The sequence below is a fragment of the Sapajus apella genome, unplaced genomic scaffold, assembly GCF_009761245.1.
Source record: "Sapajus apella isolate SASKATOON/1434 unplaced genomic scaffold, GSC_monkey_1.0 scaffold104, whole genome shotgun sequence".
NCBI lineage: Eukaryota > Metazoa > Chordata > Mammalia > Primates > Cebidae > Sapajus > Sapajus apella.
Genome location: NW_022437044.1, coordinates 859,044 through 872,292, shown reverse-complemented (window position 1 = coordinate 872,292; position 13,249 = coordinate 859,044). Strand labels below are relative to the sequence as shown.

At 38.9% G+C, this 13,249-nt stretch overlaps 1 pseudogene; it reads left to right on the top strand.

Moving 5' to 3' along the window:
• Window positions 1-9,366: 9,366 nt before the first annotated feature.
• LOC116536831 lies at window positions 9,367-10,046 on the top strand (annotated as a pseudogene).
• The last annotated feature ends 3,203 nt before the right edge of the window (window positions 10,047-13,249 follow it).

The window sequence follows — 13,249 nt, the reverse complement described above, 5'->3', positions numbered from 1 at the left end:
GAAATTCCACCCACACATTAGTTTCCACCAGTTCCTACCCACTATTTGTTCTCACAAACACATTTAACCCAACAGCCACCTAGAGACCCCTGGAGAAACAGGCAATGGAGGTAGGAGAAATATTTGTCAGAGAGACCTTTACCTAAACTTATGTTTCTCCTCTAACCAGTTGCGATATTCCAATCATCTCCATCAAGTGTGTAAATCTATTTAAAGAAGCAAACAAGCAATACATATGCCTGGTCTATAAAAGAATTTAATTCTCAGTAAATTTCGAAGTTAAATGTAGCACACGGAATATTGTTTAATGTCTTCACTTGCCCAGGTGCTAAAGAAATAGAACCGATAATATTGAGAGTGGATCAGAAAGCTAAGGAGAGCCTGGCATATATAAATTACATAAATTAAATTATATTCTTCACTAGAATGTTCTGTAAAAGTATATGTAGCACATGTTTCTATGTATAATAATTTATAATAGATTGTAAAAGAAGTAGGACAATTAACAGGAAATAGGACTCCAGAAAGAAGGTGATTTAAATAATGAAAAGCTGATCTTTGCACCTTTACAATTAGATGAAATTTATACTCCCCAAAACAAGTGGAGGAAACGATAAGAAAGTGAGCCCCCTCCTTTTGCAAACTAGAATGCTGATTTCTTCTTTGCCTACACTTAGCCCATTCATTTTCTGTTTTTAAAAGTGACTGTGAAGATTACTTCCTCTTAGAACTAAAAAGAAAACCATTGCTTATGGTGTGCAGTTTGGGTGATAGTATTGAAAGCAGTTTGACTGTAGCTTTGGCTTTCCTAATATTATTGAAATCAAATCCAGTTTAGTGAAAGAAATATGTCCCTTGTCACTTCCACTGACCTACACTGAATAGAATGATTTGTGTTTAAAAACTGATTCAGCTATACAATACTGAGCTGAGCCAGATACCAAGCGAAGGCATTACGTGGGACCTATGGGAAGACAGAAAGAGTGATTATCTACAGTAGTGATGCTAAGTTAAGGAATTTGTTTTCTTTCTGAGACATCCTGCGTCTAGACCAACATCCTGCTTACTCCAGCCTACTCCCAGGCCTGACCCCAATGAATCATCATATTTTCTTCTCACTACTGTTCTACAAATCACCTCCACTCCAGTCAAACTATTATAGTCAATATCCTCTAATCCTGCTTTTCCAAGCCTTTGTGTGTGCTGTTTCTCTACCTAGAATCCCCCTGCCTAAAATTCTCTCTCAGCTTATAAAAAGCTATCTACCAAAATATTTAGTCTGCCTTAAAGTTTCACTGACTGCTATAAGGAGAGGTGACACTACCTTCCCCAGAAACCCAGAAAATACATTTTCATCATAAAAATGTCATATGTTTTTCAGGATTAACAATTAGACAGCAAATATTTGTTGCATTCCTACTACATACAAGACATTCATCAGCATTGTGCAGAGTATGTGATTAAGTGCTGCCAGCTGTGCAGTTCTAGGAAGTGAAAAATGATTGGCCACCTCAGAAATATATAATTGAACAGCATATTTAAATTAATGCAATTATGCTGAAAAACTCGTATTTCTTAGGCAGTCTTTTAAAGAAGATTTCAAATCAGTGTGATATTAATATCCCAAGTGGATTGTATTTCAGTGTGGATCAACACTTTTGACTCAAATTTAATTTTTTTGTTTTTAAATAAAACTGATGAATTCAAATGTCTGCATATCAACATGAAAATGATCCCATGTTCTGCATAATTAAGAGTATTGGGCCAGGTGTGGTGGCTCATGTCTGTAATCCCAGCACTTTGGGAGGCCGAGGCGGGTGAATCACAAGATTAGGGGTTCAAGGCCAGCCTGACCAAGATGGTGAAACCCCGTCTCTATTAAAAAAAAAGAGTATTGTATTAATGTGTACATAATGTAAAATCAATAAATAATTGCTGCTGATGGTAATTGAATGTTTTCATAATTTTATTGTTAGCCATGATAAAAAATCTGAACATTTATACTGCACTAAATTAATTAGTGTGTCATTTCTATTACTTATGTCAGCAGTGAAGTAATGCAGTCGCATCTGTTTTTAATGTTTTAAAGATAGGCTATCCCTTATTAAGTAAAATAAGGAGTTACTATAAATGTTTTCAGTGAATGGTGATCATGGCAGTATCTTCATAAAGATCTAATATACTTCTTCCAATTACTACATTTTAATCCACTGTCAATTATGTAACAATACTTAGACATAAACTCTTCCCTTCTGTGGAAATAAATTAAGAAACTCTTCTTTTGTTACATTGCTTTATAACAATGAATGCTTATCAATTAGCAATGATAGGCTATTTCTCAACCACACTTTTGCAGAGAGTAAACATGTAAATATAGTGTAATTGGGCCAAAAAAATGTTAAACACTGGAGAATTTTATGTCGAAAGCCAATTTGTATTAATTTAACTATATTTTGTAATAAGTCCTTTCACAAAAGCCATATTCATTTATTTTGGAAATATTCAAAGCAAACAATGATGAAGACATTCTCACGTGAAATTATTGGATATGGTCAATGAAAGACTGCATTTTGGAAGTGACTAAAAAGTTCTTCACATGCCGGGCGCGGTGGCTCAAGCCTGTAATCCCAGCACTTTGGGAGGCCGAGGTGGGTGGATCACGAGGTCAAGAGATCAAGACCATCCTGGTCAACATGGTGAAACCCCGTCTCTACCACAAATACAAAAAATTAGCTGGGCATGGTGGCGCGTGCCTGTAATCCCAGCTACTCAGGAGGCTGAGGCAGGAGAATTGCCTGAACCCAGGAGGCGGAGGTTGCGGTGAGCCGAGATCGCGCCATTGCACTCCAGCCTGGGTAACATGAATGAAACTCCGTCTCAAAAAAAAAAAAAAAAAAAAAAAAACAAAAGTTCTTCACTAAGGTAAGGTGCTACATTTAGCAAATAAAAATACAAGATGCAATATTTAGAATATGCTTATACAAAAGATTGTTCATTGCTGATCTGGAATTCGAATTTAACTGGGCTTCCTGTATCCTAATAACAGGGGGAATCAGGGAAGACTTCTCAAGATAGGTGACACTTGAGCCACCAAGGCTCAGTTGAAGTTATCTAGGTGAAAGGAGTAGAATGTTGGGGCAAGGATGGCCTTGGATGTTGAGACAAGGAGAGAATAGTAAATATGGCTGGAGAGTAGGAGTGTGAACGAGTGATGAGAAGTAGGAGTGAGCCCTTCAGTTTATCTACAAAATTAACTTCTAACTTCAAAATGATAACACATTTGAAAAAACACTACTTGAATCTCCGTCCCTTCTCTCCAAGTTCACAGGAAAGTCTCACAGATGTAAACACGGCAGCAGCGGTGTCATACAGTTGATTAAAAGAATATAAAGCTCTGGACGTGTGCGGTGGCTCAAGCCTGTAATCCCAGCACTTTGGGAGGCTGAAGCGGGCGGATCACGAGGTCAAGAGATCAAGACCATCCTGGCCAACACGGTGAAACCCCATCTCCACTAAAAATACAAAAATTAGCTGGGTGTGGTGGCGTGCACTTGTAGTCCCAGGATGACTACAGGGATTGAGGAGGCTGACGCAGGAGAATTGCTGGAACTCGGGAGGCGGAGGTTGCAGTGAAGCGAGATTGTGCCACTGCACTCCAGCCTGGTGCCTGGTGACACAGTAAGATTCTGTCTCAAAAAAAAAAAAAAAAAAGGATACAAAGCTCTGCTCTGTCCAAAATTATGTTTCTTTTTTCAGAACCTTCAACAGGTTTCACCTTGCTCTGTGAGAGCTAATCAGCCTTTGATTTTCTCCGGTAAGGAATCTGATCACTTCTTTTCTTTGAACATGTCACATTCTTCATGCAATGCAACTGTTTCTGTCAGGATGTCAGGTCTCAATGTCATCTGACAGTTAGAGAAAGAAATCTGAGTGCTTCAACAGGAAATTTTTCACTGATAACTGACGGTTGATGAAAGAACCAAATACCTTTCATGTAAATGGATGTTTGTATCCTGTTTGGATACTAACTTCTGAAAAGTTTTGTTCTAAGAATGAACTGTGGCTCACCATGCTATTCACTAAAGTCTCTCAATATGAGGCCTTTACTCTGGCCAATCACATTGGTCTCTATTGTCTTGGGAAGGCTTTTCATACAAAGTGTAAATTTTCATTGATATCAGTCATCATTACTCAGTGTCTCAAAAATTCATTTCAAACTCAATAAGACATACATTTTCAAATCATTTATCCAATTTCTCAACTTAAAACAAGGTCAACTGATGCATTTTGAGCCGAAAACCTCTGAAAAGAAAGAAAACATGGTGTGGAAGATGTGACTTGCTCTCATGTTAAAATTATGTGTCATGGCTCTCTATCACCAAAAGGTACTATAATCACCACTAACAATGGCTCACACATCATTCTGTTTAAACTGTAAGTAGTGAAGGTCCGTATATAAGGGCAATATGTGAAAATGAAAATGTTCTGCATTTTATCATGTAATATTTTTACCTTTTTCGCATTCCTCATTTGGTTTTAATTTTATTTCAATTCTCTTGTAAGCAATGGACCTTGTCCTCAACACAAAAAAGTCACAGACACACACAGCTCTCTATCCTCTCCTCCTCATTCTACCACCTCCCCTGAAATCTCAGTCAAGGTTACTATATGTCTTTATCTTTGGTGCAAACAAGCAAAAATTTCCATTTTACTGCTTTTCCTCCTGAGACCCAACCTGTTGTTACCGCCATCTAGCGACAAGTAAGAGTATTTAATCCTTTTATTTTTGAAATCTAAATTGCTTAAAATTTTGAAAAGCAAAAAAAGTGAAAATAATAAAATAAATATAAAATCCTGAAAGAACTTTTTAGTCCACTATATAGCTACCCCACCATTGTTGGACTATAAATGAACGTGATTGTTTTTGTGTTTTCGAATAAATCAGACTTCATCCAGTTTTCCAGCATGTTAATGTTTACTTTGGGATGAAAATGTAAACTATACAGATTTATTAACTCACCAATTGTTTTATATAACAATTTGCTATTTTTATAGAATACGCTTATTGTCTGTAGCTCTTAGCTCGAGAAGTTTCTGTGTGTACAGTTTCCTGAGACGTTGTCACAAATTATTTTCCTACGTTAATGACTATATAAATATTGCTTTAAAAGAGAAAATGTTAACATTTAGTCAAAATATTTTAGAATTCTTTCAGATTTATGATATTAAATAAATTATGCTAAATATATCTGTATAATTCAGCTTTGTAGAAGTTAGAAAGTTGGTTTTCTTTAAACAGTGCCCTACTATCATCTTTCAGGATAACACACATAGTAACTTTAGTCTGGAAAGTGACTTCTTGTTTAAACTAGGAAATATAGAAATACTGCATGATTTTAGTTGAATCGTCCTAAGAATCAAATGCAGCACTGCCGACTACAAATGGGAACTTCTATGTAAATGTCCAAATTTTGTGAAGAACTGCTATTTAGGGTCAAAGAGCGTTTCTTTAAAAATCATCTGTTCTGACTTCTAAAGTACAAAGAATTATATGTAATGTTTCGAATTGGTTCACTTTTTCCTCAGAAACAGGATGAAAATTATATGCCGTGTATACTAAACACTCGAAATGGGCAATGTAATCAGTTTATCCAGTTGAAGAACTTCTGTGGGGCTTAAGCCAGTTCTTTTGGTGTTGACAATAAGGAAAACCCTCAAATATGAATCAGCAGGTTTGGGGTCTCCAGGTTAGCAGCGACTTTTTATTTCCCACAGTCACTGAAACCAAATCTAATTAATCTATGTCTTCTAAAAAGTTATAGAGGTCACATTAAAATGTGTTTGATATCACAGTTTCTCTATCTGAGCTTGAAAGGAAAACCAAAGTAACTAAATTTCTGAGGCTTAGATCCTTCGTAATTTAATATCAGACTTGAATTCAAAAAATGTCACAGTAATGTTACTGTCATAATAGGAATGTAAGGATTCAATTCAGCTGATGCTTTAGATACATATTATATAATACTGCTTTAGTGTATACAAATGACGTTATAGAAATTATGTAGTTGTTTCAATATTAGGAAAATAAAAACTGTGGCTGGGAGAGGAGGGTCACTCCTGTAATCCTTGGGAGGCTGAGGCAGATGGATCACCTGAGGTCAGGAGTTTGTGACCAGCCTGGCCAACATGGCGAAACCTCATCTCTACTAAAAATACAAAAATTAGCTGGGCGTGGTGGTGGGCACCTATAATCCCAGCTACTTGGGAGGCTAAGAGGCAGAAAAATCACTTGAACCCGGTGGGTGGTTTGCAGTAAGCCGAGATCGCACCACTTCACTGCAGCCTGGGTGAAAGAGCAAAACACTGTCTCAAAAAAACAAAAAAAAAGTTTATGTTTAACATAATGGAGCATTAAAAAATGGTCAAATTGATTAAACTAAAACAAACATACCTCAAACATCAGAAGTACATTTTCTCAGCTTGATTTCATGTGTGCCCATTGCTTTATCTCTATTACGGGAATCTTGAATTTACAAAAATAGTAAAATATACTAACTAAATAAAATATTCATACAGCAATAAGAATCAGCAGTAACATTTTCCTTTAGTTAGACAGACATGAATTATGTCTTTTTGCATGTCCAACAATCATCAGTGAGAATTTTATAGGAGAAATTTAAAGAATATTCATTAAATAAAAGATATATATATTTCCAAATATTCAGGTAAAGATGGAAAAATAGGCACATTCAAGGACAAATGTTTTTAAATAGCATATATATACCTATTCGTACATTATCAAGAAGGTTGAAGTCAAGGAAGAAATAAGAACAGTAAAATCAGAAGAAAAATTTTAAATCACCAAAAGTGTCTTTGAAAAAGTTATATTTAGAGCAAGCACAGAAAAGAGCTACATTGATTTGTTTCTCAAATTTGGAAGGTTCATTTAAGATGCAGATTCCCTTATTTGCTTATTCCCCTGCTAAGTAAGTACAAATCTCCACGGATGGGCCCAGGAATCTGCATTTTAATACAACTTGCAAGTAAATTTATTTTTTTTAAGTAGAAAGTCAATATAGTTTAGAAAGTCAAATTATGGGTCGAGCGCAGTGGCTCATGCCTATAATCCTAGCACTTTGGGAAGCTGAAGAGGGCAGATCACCTGAGGTCAGGGATTCAAGACAAGCCTGGTCAACATGACGAAACCCTGTGTCTACCAAAAATACAAAGAAAAAAAAATAGCTAGGTGTGGTGGAGGTCACCTGTAATTCCACCTGCTCGGGAGGCTGAGGCAAGAGAATTGCTCGAACCCAGGAGGCGGAGCTTGCAGTGAGCTGAGATAGCATCACTGCACATCAGCCTGGGTGACAGAGTGAGACTCCATCTAAAAAAAAAAAAAATCAAATAATGCTAAAAAGACAACCAGTAAATAAAGGTCTCTCTTGGCCAATTTATTCCCAAACTCCCAAACTTGCTCCTCAAAGGAGACAACTTTCAAAGGTTTTGGTTATCTCTACTGCCATATGCCTCCATATTTCTTTTTTTTTCCTTTTTTTTTTTTTTTTTTTTTTTTTGAGACGGAGTTTCACTCTTGTTACCCAGGCTGGAGTGCAATGGCGCGATCTCGGCTCACCGCAACCTCCGCCTCCTGGGTTCAGGCAATTCTCCTGCCTCAACCTCCTCAGTAGCTGGGATTACAGGCACGCGCCACCATGCCCAGCTAATGTTTTGTATTTTTAGTAGAGACGTGGTTTCACCATGTTGACCAGGATGGTCTCGATCTCTTGACCTCGTGATCCACCTGTCACGGCCTCCCAACCAAAGTGCTGGGATTACAGGCTTGACATTTTTCTAAACAATACCCTTATATTGCTGTTTCTTGATTAATCACTTTTTTTTTTTTTTGAGATGGAGTTTCGCTCTTATTACACAGGCTCGAGTGCAATGGCACGATCTCATCTCACTGCAACCTCTGCCTCCTGGGTTCAAGCAATTCTCCTGCCTCAGCCTCCCGAGTAGCTGGGACTACAGGCACGCACCACCATGCCCAGCTAATTTTTTGTATTTTTAGTAGAGACAGGGTTTCACCATGTTGACCAGTATGGTCTCGATCTCTTGACCTCGTGATCCACCCTCCTCAGCCTCCCAAAGTGCTGGGATCATAGGCGTGAGCCACCGCACCCGGCCGATTAATCACTTTTAACTTCTACCTTTGAATTCCTATGATAGTAGATAAGGATTTAGACCTCTTATGCTTCCTCCACTAAACTTCCCCTCCCCATGATCTCAATATAGTTATAATTTAGGGAAAATTGGCACTCAACATTTACATTGGTATGATCATATACATTTTACTTGTAGTTTAACTGACTAGTATTCTATGATTACTTTTCTCTTCTCTTATAATTTCTTCTTTTTTCCAGGCATTAATAATTGCCTCTTTTCTCTATATATTCTTAGATTTTTATGTACCTACCACTATTGTATCCAATCATTTCATCATTGTTTCTTTCTTTCTTTTTTTTTTTTAAAGACGGAATTTCACCATGTTGGTCAGGCTGGTCTTGAACTCCCGACCTCAGGTGATCCGCCCGCCTTGGCCTCCAAAGTGCTTGGATTACAGGCGTGAGCCACCACGCCTGGCCCATCATCGTTTCAATACTATTTTCCACATGAGCAAACACAACAGATCATTCCTCAATTTCTGTTTTCCCAAAAGTATTCCCTCTTGGAGCCCTTTTCGTTTTTGCTCTGCTTTAGGCTAGTTTCTCTCCAGGCCTGTTGCATATCTACTATTCTGGATATTCCCTTTGCCATAATCCTGTGTTAGATTCCCTATTCCTTTAATCTTCCCTTTTCTCTATTTGCTCCCGTGTTTTGGTAGACCACATTCTCCAGTCACTTTCCCAGTGCTGCATAGAAGGCACTTTTTGAGTCCTAACATGTTTGAAAACATCTGTATAACTACTAATACACTTTGCAGTATCTCATTTTTAATATGAATGGGAAGCCAAATATCATCATATATTTGAAGAAAGCATCTGATACTAAAGAGAGAGAGAGAGAGAGAGAGAGACCAAAATAAACAGAGAAGACTTGGGGAGGAAATACATAGAGCCAAAGCTAACAACAAAACTTTCAAAACAGGTAAATAATATGCTCAGACAGATGAGAGATGCTGCATCTGTGAAACAAGAACAAGATACTATATGAGCTCCCCGATGCTGAACACGTGGAGCTTCCTGGAATGTGACATGCCCACCTAGCTGTACACATCCCTTCATCTGTATTCTTTGAAATAGCTTTTATTATAAACCAAAAAATGCATTGAAAACATATGCTTGAGATACAGGTGTCACTGAAACCATGGGTAGTACAAGAACTTCACTTGATAATGAAGAGTATTCCGATACTGAGGTACAGAAACACCAAGTACTAACTCCGGAAGCATGGCAAGACAAGCTTATCCAAATGCTTTGCATTTGGATACTTTTCTTAAAGGCGAGAGTGGACTGAGGATATTTTTTCCTCTATATGGAAAAGTATTAATGGTTGAGATGAAATGCTTTGCAGACCAAGGACACAGTGCAGTTGGTGTGGAAATCAGTGAACTTGAGATACAAGAATTTTTTTACAGAGCAAATCTCTCTTACTCAGAAGAGCCAATCACTGAAATTCCTGAAACCAAATATGTGAGTTCTTTGTTGCACTATTTTTTATGTTTCTAGTATAAATATTGGCAAATTTGACAGGATTTGGGATAGAGGAGCGTTACTTACCATTAATCCAGGTGGATTGTGAACGTTCTGCAGGTATAATGTCATTCCTCCTGCGAAAAGGGTACCTCATGTGTGTTCTTTCTTATGATTCAAGTACAAAAATGCAGACCCACCATTTTTGCGTTCCACATGCTTAAATTGAAAGTTTGTTTGGGACAATATGTATATTTATTGTCTTGGAAATGCTGATGCTTTTGAAAAAAAAAACATAAAAGTTAGGGAATTGACTACATTTTTGGAAAGATATAACTACTTACAGAAAAGTAAATGAGACATAAATAAAATCAAGTAACATTACCATGATTTTGAGCAATTGAAAATTATACTAAAGCTGGGCACAATGGCTCATGCCTGTAATCCTGCACTTTGGGAAGCCAAGGTGAAAGGCTCACTTGAGATTAAGAGTTGGAGGCCAGCCTGGGCAATATAGTCAGATCTCATGTCTATAAAATATAAAAATAAAAAATTAGCCTGGCATGGTTCCAACTACTTGGGAGGCTGAGGAGGGAGGATCACTTGAGCCTGGGAGGTTGAGGTTGCAGTGAGCATGACTGCACCACTACATTCCAGCCTGGGTGACAGAGCAAGATGCTGTCAAAAAAAGGAAGAAGGAAGGAAGGAAGGAAGGAAGGAAGGAAGGAAGGAAAGAAGGAAGGAAGGGAGGGAGGGAGGGAAGGAAGACAAAGAAAGAAAAGAAAATTACTCTAAGGCCTGAAAATGTAATAGATGAATTTTTAAAACTTGTTTATAAATCGTACCATAGATCTTTTCTCAAAAATGCATATAACTTTTTAGAAAAAAAACCCACATACTAAAACAGTTAAAATAGTGCCTTTGGAGGAAAGTATGGTGGGGATGAAATATTATACCTGTGTGTCTTACTGATAGATTGCAAGATTTTTTTTATCAATCAGTATATATTTCTTGTATAATAAAGAAATAAAAATGTAATGCATAGTACTTATCTATAATAGACATAGAAAAACTGAAATTCTTTAAGAAATTTATGATTGAAGAAATGTAACACTTCAATAAGGTTCAAAGTGGTCCCAAAATTATGTAAAAGATTTGCTTTTATTATAAATCTTTATCTTTTACTCAAATCCTACCATCCCTTTTCACATTTTCTCTATATATTGTTATACATATAACAGAATCAAGAAATGAATTTTAATCAAACAAACCAATCTATATGCAATAAAGTATTATAACTATCAGAGCAGAAGACATAGATCCTGTAAATTTAAATATGACAGAAAAAAGAATCAGTCTCATATTCTCCCTTGTTGGTTAATATCACATTGTTGGATATAGCCTGGTGTTCTCAAGGTTTAGTCTACCTCCAAATCACCTGAAGACTGTAGGCTGAGCATGGTGGATACACACAGACATTTATCCACTCTCTCTCCTGAAACCCCCTTAAAATAACAAGGGATTTTTTAAAGCCTTTATTGTGACAGAGACCAAAACAAAGAAAAGGAAACAGGAGAAACCAAACGCAAGGCTATGAACAGAAAAAAAAAAACTCACAAAAATTAGAATTGCTATCTTTAGAAAAATAAGGGAAGATAGAAAGTGGATAGAGGTGTGGCCAGCTGACTTAGCTCATGTGAGAGAAAGATGCACATAGGTCGCTTCTCATTGGACTACTCCTACACAGTCATTTTAGCCTTCGACAAACGCTTGGTGACATCTCTTATCCGTTCCATGTTTATCTGTTCGTGTTCATCTGTTCTGTATTCATCTGTTAAGGGTCTTAAGGCTTTTAGACTCTCAAGCTTCAATATCAGCTGATTGGGCAGTAAAGCAAGCAGATCTCTAAATGTCAGCATTTAGAGTTTTTGAAGAACAGACATCTTAACTTTGATGGTCTAATTTATTAATGTTTTTCTTTTGTGATTAGTGCCTTTTGTTTTCTGCTTAAGAAATGTATGTTGGAGGCTGGCCAAGATTGTCGACTAGGAGCAACTAATGTGTGCTGCAGTCGGAGAGAAAGAGAAGGGCTAAGTAAATGCTGCACCTTCAACTGAATCATCCAGGTACATGCATTGGAATTCATCAAGGAAACAAAGAAAAGCAAGGCAGGATGACCACCCACCTGGTAGTAACATGGAGTCAGTGGGGCCTCCCCTGCCCAGGGAAGTGCTGAGAGGGTAAGGGACTCTGAGTAACCCACACTTCCCCCATGGATATTTGCAACCCTCAGGTCAGGAGATCCCCTCACATACCCACTCCACCAGGGCCTGCAGTCTGACACAGAGAGCTACTTGGAGTCTTGGCAGAACCGCTGCTCAAGCACACATAGAGCCCAAGAGTCTTAGATAGCCAGGCTCACCAGCAAAGCAGCTGCAACTCTGGCAAAGCAAGAGATTAGATCCCCATACATAACCCAGGGAAAGGGCTGAATCCCAGGGACTGAGCAGTGACTATCTGCAGACCCTGCTCCTATGGCATCTTTCAGGATAAAACCTACTGGCTTGGAACCACAGCCAGCCACATCCCTGAGACATCACTCCCAGAGCGAGGAGTCGGCCACCATCTTTACTATTTTGCAGCCTTAGGCGTTGCTGGCTTCAGACCTTAGAGAGTCCGAGGCAGCTAAGGGCTGCAGCCGACACAGTGCAGATACTCCAGGAAAGCGACAAGATTGCTTTTTTTTTTTTTTGAGATGGAGTTTCGCTCTTGTTACCCAGGCTGGAGTGCAATGGCGTGATCTCGGCTCACCGCAACCTCCACCTCCTGGGTTCAAGCAGTTCTCCTGCCTCAGCCTCCCGAGTAGCTGGAAATACAGGCGTGTGCCACCATGCCCAGCTAATTTTTGTATTTTTAGTAGAGACGGGGTTTCACCATGTTGACCAGGATGGTCTCCATCTCTTGACCTCGTGATCCACCTGCCTCGGCCTCCCAAAGTGCTGGGATTATAGGTGTGAGCCACCGCGCCTGGCCAAGACTGCTTTTTTATGTAGGTCCTGGATCCGGTTTCTCCTTACTGGGATAGATCTTCCCACCGGGATCTTCAGCCTTCCCCACTGGTATTTCCCCGCTAGCAGCAGCTCTAGGCCTCCCAGGGATGGAACTCCCTGAGGGAGGGGTGGGCCACCGACTTCGCTATTTCACAGCCTTTGTCATGGTTGCCTTCAGGCTTTGGAGATTCTGAGGCAACTGGGGGCTGGACTGGCCCCCAGCACAGCACAGCATAACTGCTCTACCAAAAAACAGCCAGACTGCTTCTTTACACAGGCCCCTAATCCCATTCCTCCTCACTGGGATGAACCTCCCAACCAGCACCTCCTGCTGATATGTTTGGGCCGGCAACGGATAAGGGAAATTCCGAGGTGATTAGGGTCTGGAGGGGACCTCCAGCATACTGCAGCAGCCCTATGGAAAAGTGGCCAGACTGCTTGTTACATGGGTCTCCAATCCTGTATCTTCTTACTGGGCGGTTCCTCCTGACCTGGGTCTCCAGCAAT